At 36.7% G+C, this 10,599-nt stretch overlaps 1 protein-coding gene across 3 annotated transcripts in view; it reads left to right on the forward strand.

Annotated features, from left to right (window-relative positions):
• KCNC2 (potassium voltage-gated channel subfamily C member 2) overlaps nucleotides 1-3,868 on the forward strand; it is a 195,117-nt gene extending 191,249 nt beyond the window's left edge. For all 3 annotated transcript variants that reach the window (XR_005884012.1, XR_005884015.1, XR_005884013.1), the window contains 2 exons: nucleotides 2,972-3,092; nucleotides 3,802-3,868. The gene's annotated coding sequence lies outside the window, so the exon portion shown is untranslated. The remainder of the gene's footprint in view (nucleotides 1-2,971; nucleotides 3,093-3,801) is intronic.
• Nucleotides 3,869-10,599: the final 6,731 nt, after the last annotated feature.

Genomic DNA, 10,599 nt, shown 5'->3' on the forward strand with positions numbered 1-10,599 from the left:
TGTTCTAGATAATTTTAGTAACTCATCAGAGACTGCCCCATACTTCAATCTCTCTTTGTTACATTGATTTACACTTGATCTTAGCCAAAAGGCTGAGAAGCGATTACAGTGTTTCATTTCAAATTTTCATTTATAATTTTTATTTTAAAACAAATATTTGGTATTTCTACTGATTTTTGGAAGCAATCTCAGGGACATATAATTCTTCTTGATATCTGCAAATATAATAGTTGAGTTTTGTTCTATCAAGTCAGGGAAAGGTAATTTTGTATTATTTGAAAAGCGCATGTTTTGTTAAATGGAATTGTCCTAAAATAACCATGCTGTTGGATTTGCACAGTGTTTTGGTTGCAAAATATGTAAGATTTTCTTTCACTTATACTGTGCTACTTGTTCTAAGACATAGACTAATACGTTATTCACCTTATAAACATTCATGTATTTATAAATACTCAATTGTAACAGTTTTAGCAGAATTTGAATAGTTTATCAACAACAGAATGGGAAACTGTTCAGGCATATTTTTCATTTATGAAAACTAACAGTGACAGATTCAGTTAAAGTTATTCCCTTTGGACTCAAGAGCAAAACTACCAGGTACAGTTGACCTGGTTTCTGACCATTCAGTCCGAAGAGAAAACTCTGCCATACCGTTCTGCTGTTCTGTGTAATTTCATTTGAATTTTCGTTATAAGCGTGCTTCTGGAAGTGGAAAATAGTCATTTCAAACATCTCAACAATTTTGTTAGTGGAAAGTCAATAGTATTTTAAGTAAATTAAAGGGTAGGTTTTAAAATATGTCTTATTTTATGTATCTTCAATGCAGGAATGGTATTTAAGTTTCATATTGGGCAAAGCATTTAATGCCTTGTGACTTTTTCAGAGACTTAAAAAGATCGGATTTATAGCAAGGGAGCAATACCATGTTAATATTCCTAATATGACATCAACTGACTTCTGTTTAGACATTCAAAATTCAGTTTCTAGGTTTAATATCCTTTTAAGAAAGAAATTTATCATGTACCCAACCTTTAAAAGCATAAATTAAAATGATTTTATTACCAATTACTAATAAATATAGTCATTATAGAACAAAAGGCAAAACTTATATTGTTAAAATTCTGTCTCTATTTATCCTTTGATTTATTGGATTAATTATTAATTACATCATATAAGGTACTCTGATCATTATTACAGAATATAAAATTCATTTTAATAGGATTCCCATTCTTTAACTTATCTCAACAAAATATTTGTACCGGTTTGTAACCAAATATTAAAATACTATAAGGAAAGAGAAGAGGAAGGAGAACTTTACATGAGCTAATGCAGTGTGTTAAAACCCGGTGATTACTACTCTTGCAATGATTTCGCAGTTGTTTTTCTCTTCCTTCCATTAAATGTCAGTGGACTAGTTAGGTTCTCAATGTACCAAAATAAATCCATCCGTCACTATTCTACACTTCCCTGAAATGGAGCATGAAAGATTCTATTTCTGCTATGCTGCTGGCATTGACAGAATAGGAATTTACTTAAACTTTTTCTCCTGTCCTTAAACACACAAATGCTCACCTAAACTACTATATTACCCATAATCATCTCTAATTTGGAAAGCAGGAAACTAACACATTCTAGATACTGTGTTAGACAATTTATTGATCTTAGTTTACGTAATCATTAAAATTCTGTGAAGCATGTATTACAAATGAGAAAAAATTGGATCAGAGAACTGAATTGTTCAGTTAGTAAAAAATTCTTTTTCACAGTACATTTAGTAAGAAGAAGAATTTTTCTTTCCCTTTAAAATGCAGTAAGAGATACATAGTAGGTCTTTAATTTTAAAAAGAAGTTTAAATTTTTCACTAATTATATGTTTGGTGATCATATGGATTTGTTTGACTTGTATTTTATGTTCATGAGAATTTCTACAAAAAATTAATAAATCACTTCTAAATATCCCATCTGGAACAGCTAGCCATTAGTTAGATTTTTTTTAAGATTTATTTTATTTTTATTGGAAAGTCAGATACACAGAGAGAAGGAGAAACAGAGAGAAAGATCTGATTTACTCTGCAAGTGGCTGCAGTGGCTGGAGCTGAACTGATCCGAGGCCAGGAGCCAGGAGCTTCTTCCAGGTCTCCCACACAGGTGCAGGGTTCCAAAGCCTTGGGCCATCCTTTACACCTTTCTCTGGCCACAAGCAGAGAGCTGGGAGGGAAGTGGAGCAGCCAGAACATGAACTGGTACCCATATGGTATCCCAGTGCATGCAATGTGAGGACTATAATCACTAGGCTACTGCACTGGACCCAGGTAGTCTTTGTAAAAATGGTTCCATCTTCAGTTTCATCAGCCTGTCTGACACATTAGCAACTCCCAGAATCCTGAGGTCCCTTTGTCTCTAATATCTCAGTGTAGAAGACTCAGCTGTGGGAGTTTAGGAATACATAAGGATGAAAAGACTTTCCATAGGCTTGGGTGGTTATGTGGCAGAGACAATTTGAAAGGGGTGCACCTGAGTTTAAATTTCTGCTACCAGGCTTCTGCATAAGAAGGATAACCTAAATTCCTGGAGGTTGTTAGGATTAAATTATAGCATCTGTGAGAGGATCCATCGTATATAACAGTATCCCCTATTTCACTTTTGCTTTTTGCATCCAACCTTAGTGATTGGTACATACTGATTAGTATTTGTCAATTGTTTGAGAAGAGGGGATTTTATTCCCACAATTTCTGTCACAGTGTGTTGTAATCACTCCATTTTTATTTTGGACTACTAATAAAGTTTTCTGAGCCAAATTTATGTATTGAATTTCATAGTAGGTGACGCATATACAGGGAACCAGTGTAAGTATGGATTAGTATGACCAACAGTTTCAAATGCTCATGGAGGTCCTGAAACATGTTACCATGGACTGGGAAGGGAGTTTTGTGATTCATGAATCACTCAATTGTTCTTCTCATCCTTTCAGGCTAAATAAAGAAGCAGCCAGAGTGGGTCTGGCTCTGATTGCTTAAGTGAGAAATTCAATGAAGACTTTAAGATGTCTAGGGAAAAGATCTGCTCCAAGAGCAACTTGACCATGATCATTGGTAATGTTGTATGGATTGCCCCGATGCAGAGCCATTTTCGGAGTGATGTGCAGCAGTTCCAATTAGCGAACAGGAACTCAGTATAGGCACATGGCTTTTCCACATCCACTTAAATAACAGGGTGTGTAGCAAATAGTAGCAAGAGATATGATTATTCTTCTTCCCTTTTGAACAAGACAGAATCTGTGTAATTTCATTTAGTTTACACTTTGTGATCCAGTCCCACATCTTGATTGTTTAAAGCTTTCCTATTCTTCTTTTAACTGTTTTCACTGGGGCAAATTATATAGCTGGACTCTTAATGTGCGTGCCTATGGATTTTAAAGGAGATTGGTAACTGCTGCTGCAGTTAGATCTATGTGGCTGCTAGGCAGAAATGCTCTCTCATTACCTTAATTAATGGATGATTCATTCAATGATCAGTAGAGGAGGAAGGGAATTCAGAAACTGCACGTGAAACTCACAGAGGGGCAGAAAGGGACTTAGATTCAGCCCAAAGCTGAAGTTCCTGAACCAAGTTATTTGCTTTCTTTGGCATTTGACTTGGCAATTATCTTTCCAGGGCTGCTCTTCTCCCCTTACCACGTCACGTTCTTTGCTCCCCTTCAGCGTGTATTGATGGATGTGTAAGGAGTCCCCTGCTGTGGCCTATTTTCTGACAATTTCTGATTACTTTTCTCATTTACTTTACCTTCTTGTATTTTTTCAGGAAACCTTATAACTGCTCCTGAAACTGCCAGATGTTTGATGCCTAGTTTTTGAAGAGAACTGAGACCTGCACTTGTCTTATTGCACTATTGTAGATGTCAACCTGGAAGTCACTGGAGGAGCCAACAGGAGAGTCCAGGAAAGGGCTGCAATGTGAAACTAAGCTGTGAATCAAAGAAGTGTTGAAACAGCTCCTTCTAAAGAACCTACAATTATAACAGGTGCCATAACTGACACATTGGGATGTCCTCTGAACTATTTCAAAGCAGGATTATGATTAATTTCTCATTTGTTGTTATTCTTCTAGCTACTGCATGTGCCGAGAAAGCTTTCCTGTCCTACTCACTCTGAGATAGGTTACCCTTTGATGCCATTGCAACACTTATCTGGTGGCCTTGTGATTGCTTAAGTGTCTCCTCTGAAATATAAATTAATTGAGGGTAGAAATCAACTCAACTCAAATAGCAAGAATAATATTAAGAATTGTCAAGAAGACATGTCTTTTATGATTTGTATTGATTTGAATATAAATGTTTTCCTTTTCTGAAGATTTATTTTTACTGAAAATTGAGAAGTACAGAGAGAGAAGAAGAGGCAGAAAGATCTTCAACCTGCTGGTTCACTCCCCAAGTGGCCGCAATGGCCAGAACTGAGCTGATCTGAACCCAGGAGCCAGGAGTTTCTTTCTCCAGGTCTCCCACACAGGTGCAGCGTCCCAAGGCTTGGAACTATCCTCTACTGCTTTCCCAGGCCACAAGCAGGGAGCTGGATGGGAGGTGGAGCAGCCAGAACATGAACTGGTGCTTATATTGGATCCCGGGGATGCAAGGTGAGGACTTTTTAGCCACTAGGTTATTCCACAGGGCTCAATATAAATGCTTTTCTAGAAGTTTATTTAAAATAATTAATATTGTACAACCATCTCGCACATATTTTCATGTACTCTTAAAACTTGTTCTATTCATTAAGAATGTGTAGCATTTTATTATTGGCTATTTCTGTCATTTCTCCTAACCAAATATTTGACAGAAAAAGTTTGCGTTAGCATGTTTTCTTCCCAGCTCAAAAATGTGCCAGTGACATTTTAGATTAATTTTATTTTTACTGGGGGGAAAAATGTCTCTTTCAGTGAGTGAGTTTTATTGCTATAGAAAGATTAAATGGGGTGTCAAGATTAAGGAAACACGTCAAACAATGCATACTTTTTCTGTCAATGGGTCATTCATTTATTCAGTCATTCACAAGGCATCTTCCTGCTTTTTGAAACAGTAGAATCCTAATTTACATTTCTCATATAGTTAAATAAACGAATTACCTAGAGAACAGCTAAAAATTATCAAATAGAGTTTGATGTACTAGCAAAGGAGAAGGAAAACCCTGACAGTGCTCTGTGCTTTACAACCGTCCAGGGATGCGCTGGCTCTGGCTCTGGAAACACAGAGCCTTATGTCAAAGACAAGTATTAGTTTTTGTGCTTTACTTTTGTACTGGCATTTGTAATCTTCAGCCTGATTAGAATATTCATGAGCAGGAGCTCTGCTATAAAGTGTAGAAAATAAATAAATAAGATCTGCCAGAAAAAATAAATAACACTTTTATTTCTGTCTAAATTCTTAAGAATAATTTATTTTCCTGTTCATAGCTGTTGGAAAATAATATCTTATTGATATGATACTAAGTGTTCTTGTCATGCTGATAAATATCTCATAAATATACAACCTGTTTTTCCCCAAAGAGGGGACTAGAAATTCAATTTATCCACTAAGACCAAGGCAGGTTTACACTCCCGTGGTAGAATTTTATTTTGCAGAGAGGGAGCCACACAGAGGAGACACACCAATTTTGATCATCTTTTTCATACATGTCATTTTTAATTATAGTCATACTTCTAATATCTTCGTCATAATGATAATCATGATTTGTATCAATATATTTTTTATATATATTAAAAAAACACAACTCTTTGAAGAATGCATGTTAAAAAAAAAAGGCTGATTTTTTGACATTATTTTCCCAATAAATTCCCAGGATCTTTGGCTGGGGTTTTGGTGAAAATCTAATATTCTACAGTCTTTTCCATCTCCATCTTCCATCGCTCTCCCAGGCCATTAGCAGGGAATCGGGTGGGAAGTGGAATAATCAGGACATGAATCACCACTCACACGGGGTGCAGGTACTTTGAGGTGGAGAATTAGCCAGTTGAGGCATTGCGCGGGCCCCCTTCGTTCTATGTTGGGAGTGTGGAATATGTTTAGACTCTCCAGAGGATGCCTAATGTTGTGGATAGTATTAGGCTTCCATGTGCTATGATGTTCCACACATATACATGTATGACAAAGTTAAATTTTTTTTTTAAAGATTTATTTTTATTATTTTTTCATTGGAAAGGCGGATATACAGAGAGGAGAGACAGAGAGGAAGATCTTCCGTCCGATGATTCGCTCCCCAAGTGAGCACAACGGGCCGATGCTATGCCGATCCGAAGCCAGGAGCCTCTTCCGGGTCTCCCACACGGGTGCAGGATCCCAAAGCTTTGGGCCGTCCTCGACCGCTTTCCCAGGCCACAAGCAGGGAGCTGGAAGGGAAGTGGGGCTGCCGGGATAGAACCGGCGCCCATATGGGATCCCGGGCGTGCAAGGCGAGGACCTTTAACCACTTGCGCCACCGCGCCGGGCCCGACAAAGTTAAATTTTTAAAGTTAGGCACAGTAAGAGACTATTGATAATCGTAAGAGGCATAGGAGGTCTGCATTTCAAGTCAGAGTGCTGAATTTTATCCTGGTTCCTCAACTTCTAATCCAGTTTCCTGCTAATGCACATGAGAAAGTAGCAGATGGTGGTTCAAACAGTTGGGTCCCTGCAGTTCCTGTGGAAAACCCTGATGAAATTCCTGTTCCTGGCTTTAGTGTAGTTCAGTGCTTCCTTACTCCTAGAAGCATCTGATAAATGAACCATTAGATGGAAGATCTCTTCCATTTTCTCTCTCTGTCACTCTGCTTCAAATAAACACATCTGTAAATATTCCATAAGCAATACTAGCAGAATAATTATAATGATGTACTGAGTAAAAATTATATGAATATAATTCTTCACAGGAAAATAAAATTTAAGGAAGTGAAATTGCAAGTAATGTGGATTTAATGTATATGTACATTGGTGTGTGCTTTTATACATATATGATATTGCATATAAAGGAACACATTCAAGATGTATGCAAAAATATATATGTCCCTTTATGTAATATATGTATCCATAAATATCTCCATTTCTCTCTCTCCCTGTACATATAGTCTATTTCTCCATACGTGTCTTCTATATGTGTTTTGTATCCCTTATCATAAAGAGATATTTCCCCAAATATGTACATAAAACTATGTAAATATGGCATATTTAGATATGTATATATAAAAATACGCGTATACATGCATGTTGTTAAAAGCTGCTATGAGGAATACATACATATATGTATATATATAATTTGTATGTCTAAAATGATTTTGCATTAACTTTTTTCACTCACTTCAAAATATAGGAGAACATTTGCATAACACTATATGCACATTTGTCCTTTTGTCTCCGACTCCAGTATAGCCTTGGCAGGCACTGTGCTTAAGGATACACAGCCAGTATTTGGCAAAGATAGAATTTAATCTGAGGTGCCCTGGCATAAGAACACTCGTTTTAAACTTCTAGAGTGTCTCTAGTGATGATAAATGTGCACCATTTGCATAAAAACACAGATTTTGTTCCAAAATCTTATTACCTTTAGGTTAAGAAATCAAGGCATTGTTTACAGAGCTGCTGATGATTCAAAGCATCTTCACAAATGCTTGTTCTAATAATGACCACATTCTTTGCAGAAATGCAGTGGCTGTGTGCTCTTGCTTCTGTCCTTGTATATCTCCTTACAACCAATTTCACTCATTAGAAAACTTCAAAGAAGATGAATTATACCATTTTTAAATACAAAATTACAACTCAAGCTCCAATTTGTTTCATTAAAAAAAAAAGTTTGTGGGGCCCAGCAGCATGGCCTAGCAAATAAAGTCCTCACCTTGAACGCACCGGGATCCTATTTTGGGTGCTGGTTCTAATCCTGGCAGCTCCACCTCCCATCCAGCTCCCTGCTTGTGGCCTGGAAAAGCAGTGGAGGACAGCCCTAAACCTTGGGACCCTGCACCTTGTGGGAGACCTGGAAGAAGCTTCCTGGATCCTGGCTTCGGATTGGCTCAGCTCCAGTCATAGTGGCCACTTGGCCATAGTGGGTAGTTGACCTTTCTCTGTCTATCCTTCTCTCAGTAAATCTGCCTTTCCAATTAAAAAAAAAATCTTAAAGAAAAAGAAGTGGAGCAGCCAGCACACAAATTGTCACCCATATGGGATACTGGCATTGCAGGATGAATGATTAGCCTATTGAGCCATGGTGCTGGCTCTTCAAGTTCCAGTTTCAGCAAGAAATTATCTTGACTCACCCTATGAATAACCCTCTGAAGACACAATTTCTTTAATATTTAGATAGCAACTATCATCTTCATCTTGTCCTAATGTGGATAATTTGTTTTATGACATAAATACTATGTTGCAAACCATTGCAAATATAGAATGGTATCTTTTCTTTGGCAATGTCTTGCAAAAATTTTTGCAAATAGAGATACCATGTGGAGAAAAAAATAGTCATACACTATGGGCTTTAGGTGTGCCAAGACAGTGTCAGAGAGCCCAGAGGAGAAATGGGTTCATTCTAATGGGCCATATCAGAATCACTTTACACTAGAAATGAAGAATGGGCCTGGAAATGATAAAAGGACTTTGATGGAACCATGGCAGAAGATTCTTGTTTAGGAGAGGAAATGGTGCAAACAAAACCACCGAGGCATGAAAGAATCATGGTCACATTCAGAAAAATAACAAGCTGTTCAATTTAAAAGAAAACATAGATGAGAAAGTTGAAAAGTAATCAAATAACTTTCAGAGAAGTATGTGACTTACATAAATCAGGAGGGAAAAAGCTGAGTGTCATGTACAAACATCTCTGTGTTAAATTACATCCACATGTTGGTACAGAAAATGTTGCAGAAAAGAAAACCCTGCAGATGAAATAGGTCAGCTGATTACAGTGCGTTTGGAAACGCCATGGTTCATAAGCCTGCTGTGGAAGGTTCTCATTCTGTTTGAAGTGAAGGAAAAGATAGACGGCAACAAAGACTGCAAGGCCTGAAAATAGATTGTCATCCTGCCAGAGAGTGAAGCAATATCTGTCAATGTAGAAAAGGGAAAAGCCTGGGAAAGACTGGATATTTTAGCGTGATTGCATCAGTTCTGAATCTACTCAAAGATCCAGTACAAGAACAACAGAAATAGAATTATGTCAGGAAAAACCATGTGCAAAATGACCTCATAAAAATGTGGCTGTGAGCAACTTTCACAGGTAAGGTTTGTCAGTATCAAATATGGACTCATCTCACAAATTATTAAATGAACAATCTAGCTAAAGATATATTGGAACACATCTTACTACCCAGAAAGGAAATTTTTGAGAATTTGTAAAATTTTTGTCCAAAAATGCAAGTGTAACTCATTTAATCGTGTAGCAATGCAATTACCCTGATGCTCATTTTAGCTGGAATAAATGACACTTTGAAGTTAGAATGGCACTAAAGTTACAGCTCAGAGTCAAATACAATATTGCATTCATAGTTATGACGTCTTTGGGCTCTTCAGACCTACTAAAATCAATGAAGAGGTTATGCCTATGAATTAAAGAAATCCCATCATCACTACTCAAAGCAATGTAAAAATGTCTTAGCCTAAACAAGGTACCAATAGAAAAAAATAATGAGAAATTGAGAAGTTGCTTTTAGTCATATTTGTTTTCAACTGTACTGGGTAGAGTGAGTGTTGGCCGAATTCAAGGAATTCTGTTTAAAATATCACTAACAATAAAGATTTCTAAGAACTAAAGAATAAATACATAGTTGACCTTTATATGTAAGTTTAACTTATATTTTAAAAGTTTTAAGTTTTCCTTGCAAGTCCTCATCTTGAGTACTTGACAATAAGAAGATAGTTGTTTCTTTTCTAAGATTTATTTTTTTTTAAATTTTTATTTGAAAGACAGAGGTAAAGAAAAAAGATCTTCCATTTGCTGGTTCAATTTCCCAAATAGCCTCAGTGGTTCTAGCTGTGCTGATCTGAAGCAAGGAGCCAGCAGCTTCTTCTGGGCTTCCCATGTGGACGCAGGGGCCCAACGACATCCTCTACTGTTTTCCTGGATCATAAATAGGAAGCTGGATCAGAAACACAGCAGTTAGGAAGCAAACTGGCACCAATTAAGATACTTCAGCAACATAGACAGAAGCCTACAGATTCTACTATGCCACAGTACCAGACCCTAACCTATTCTTGACTTTCCTGTAGTCCCCATGTACTGGTAATATTTTCTGAAGTTGCTTAGAAAGTTGCAGCTGGACACACTGAAGAGTTTAATTACAAAAAGGAAACTACATGTCTTTAGAAGACACCATTAACACTATGCTAAACTTTAGAAATACCATGATTTATCCAGCAAATGAAGTATTGTCAGTGAAACATCAATGAATCAAGCAGAATAGGCAAAAGCTAAGAAAAAACTGTTTGCTTTAAATAATAAAAAGTGTATCATTAATGACAAACTAAGCACATAGGATATTTTTGACTTGTATTCACATGTACTGAAATATATATATATATATTTATATATATATGTATTTCTTGCAAATTTAAGTGAATGTAATATTACTGGAAATAAGAGAGGTATTTTA

Source organism: Ochotona curzoniae, unplaced genomic scaffold, assembly GCF_017591425.1.
Source record: "Ochotona curzoniae isolate NIBS_2020 unplaced genomic scaffold, NIBS_Ocur_1.0 contig_1014, whole genome shotgun sequence".
NCBI lineage: Eukaryota > Metazoa > Chordata > Mammalia > Lagomorpha > Ochotonidae > Ochotona > Ochotona curzoniae.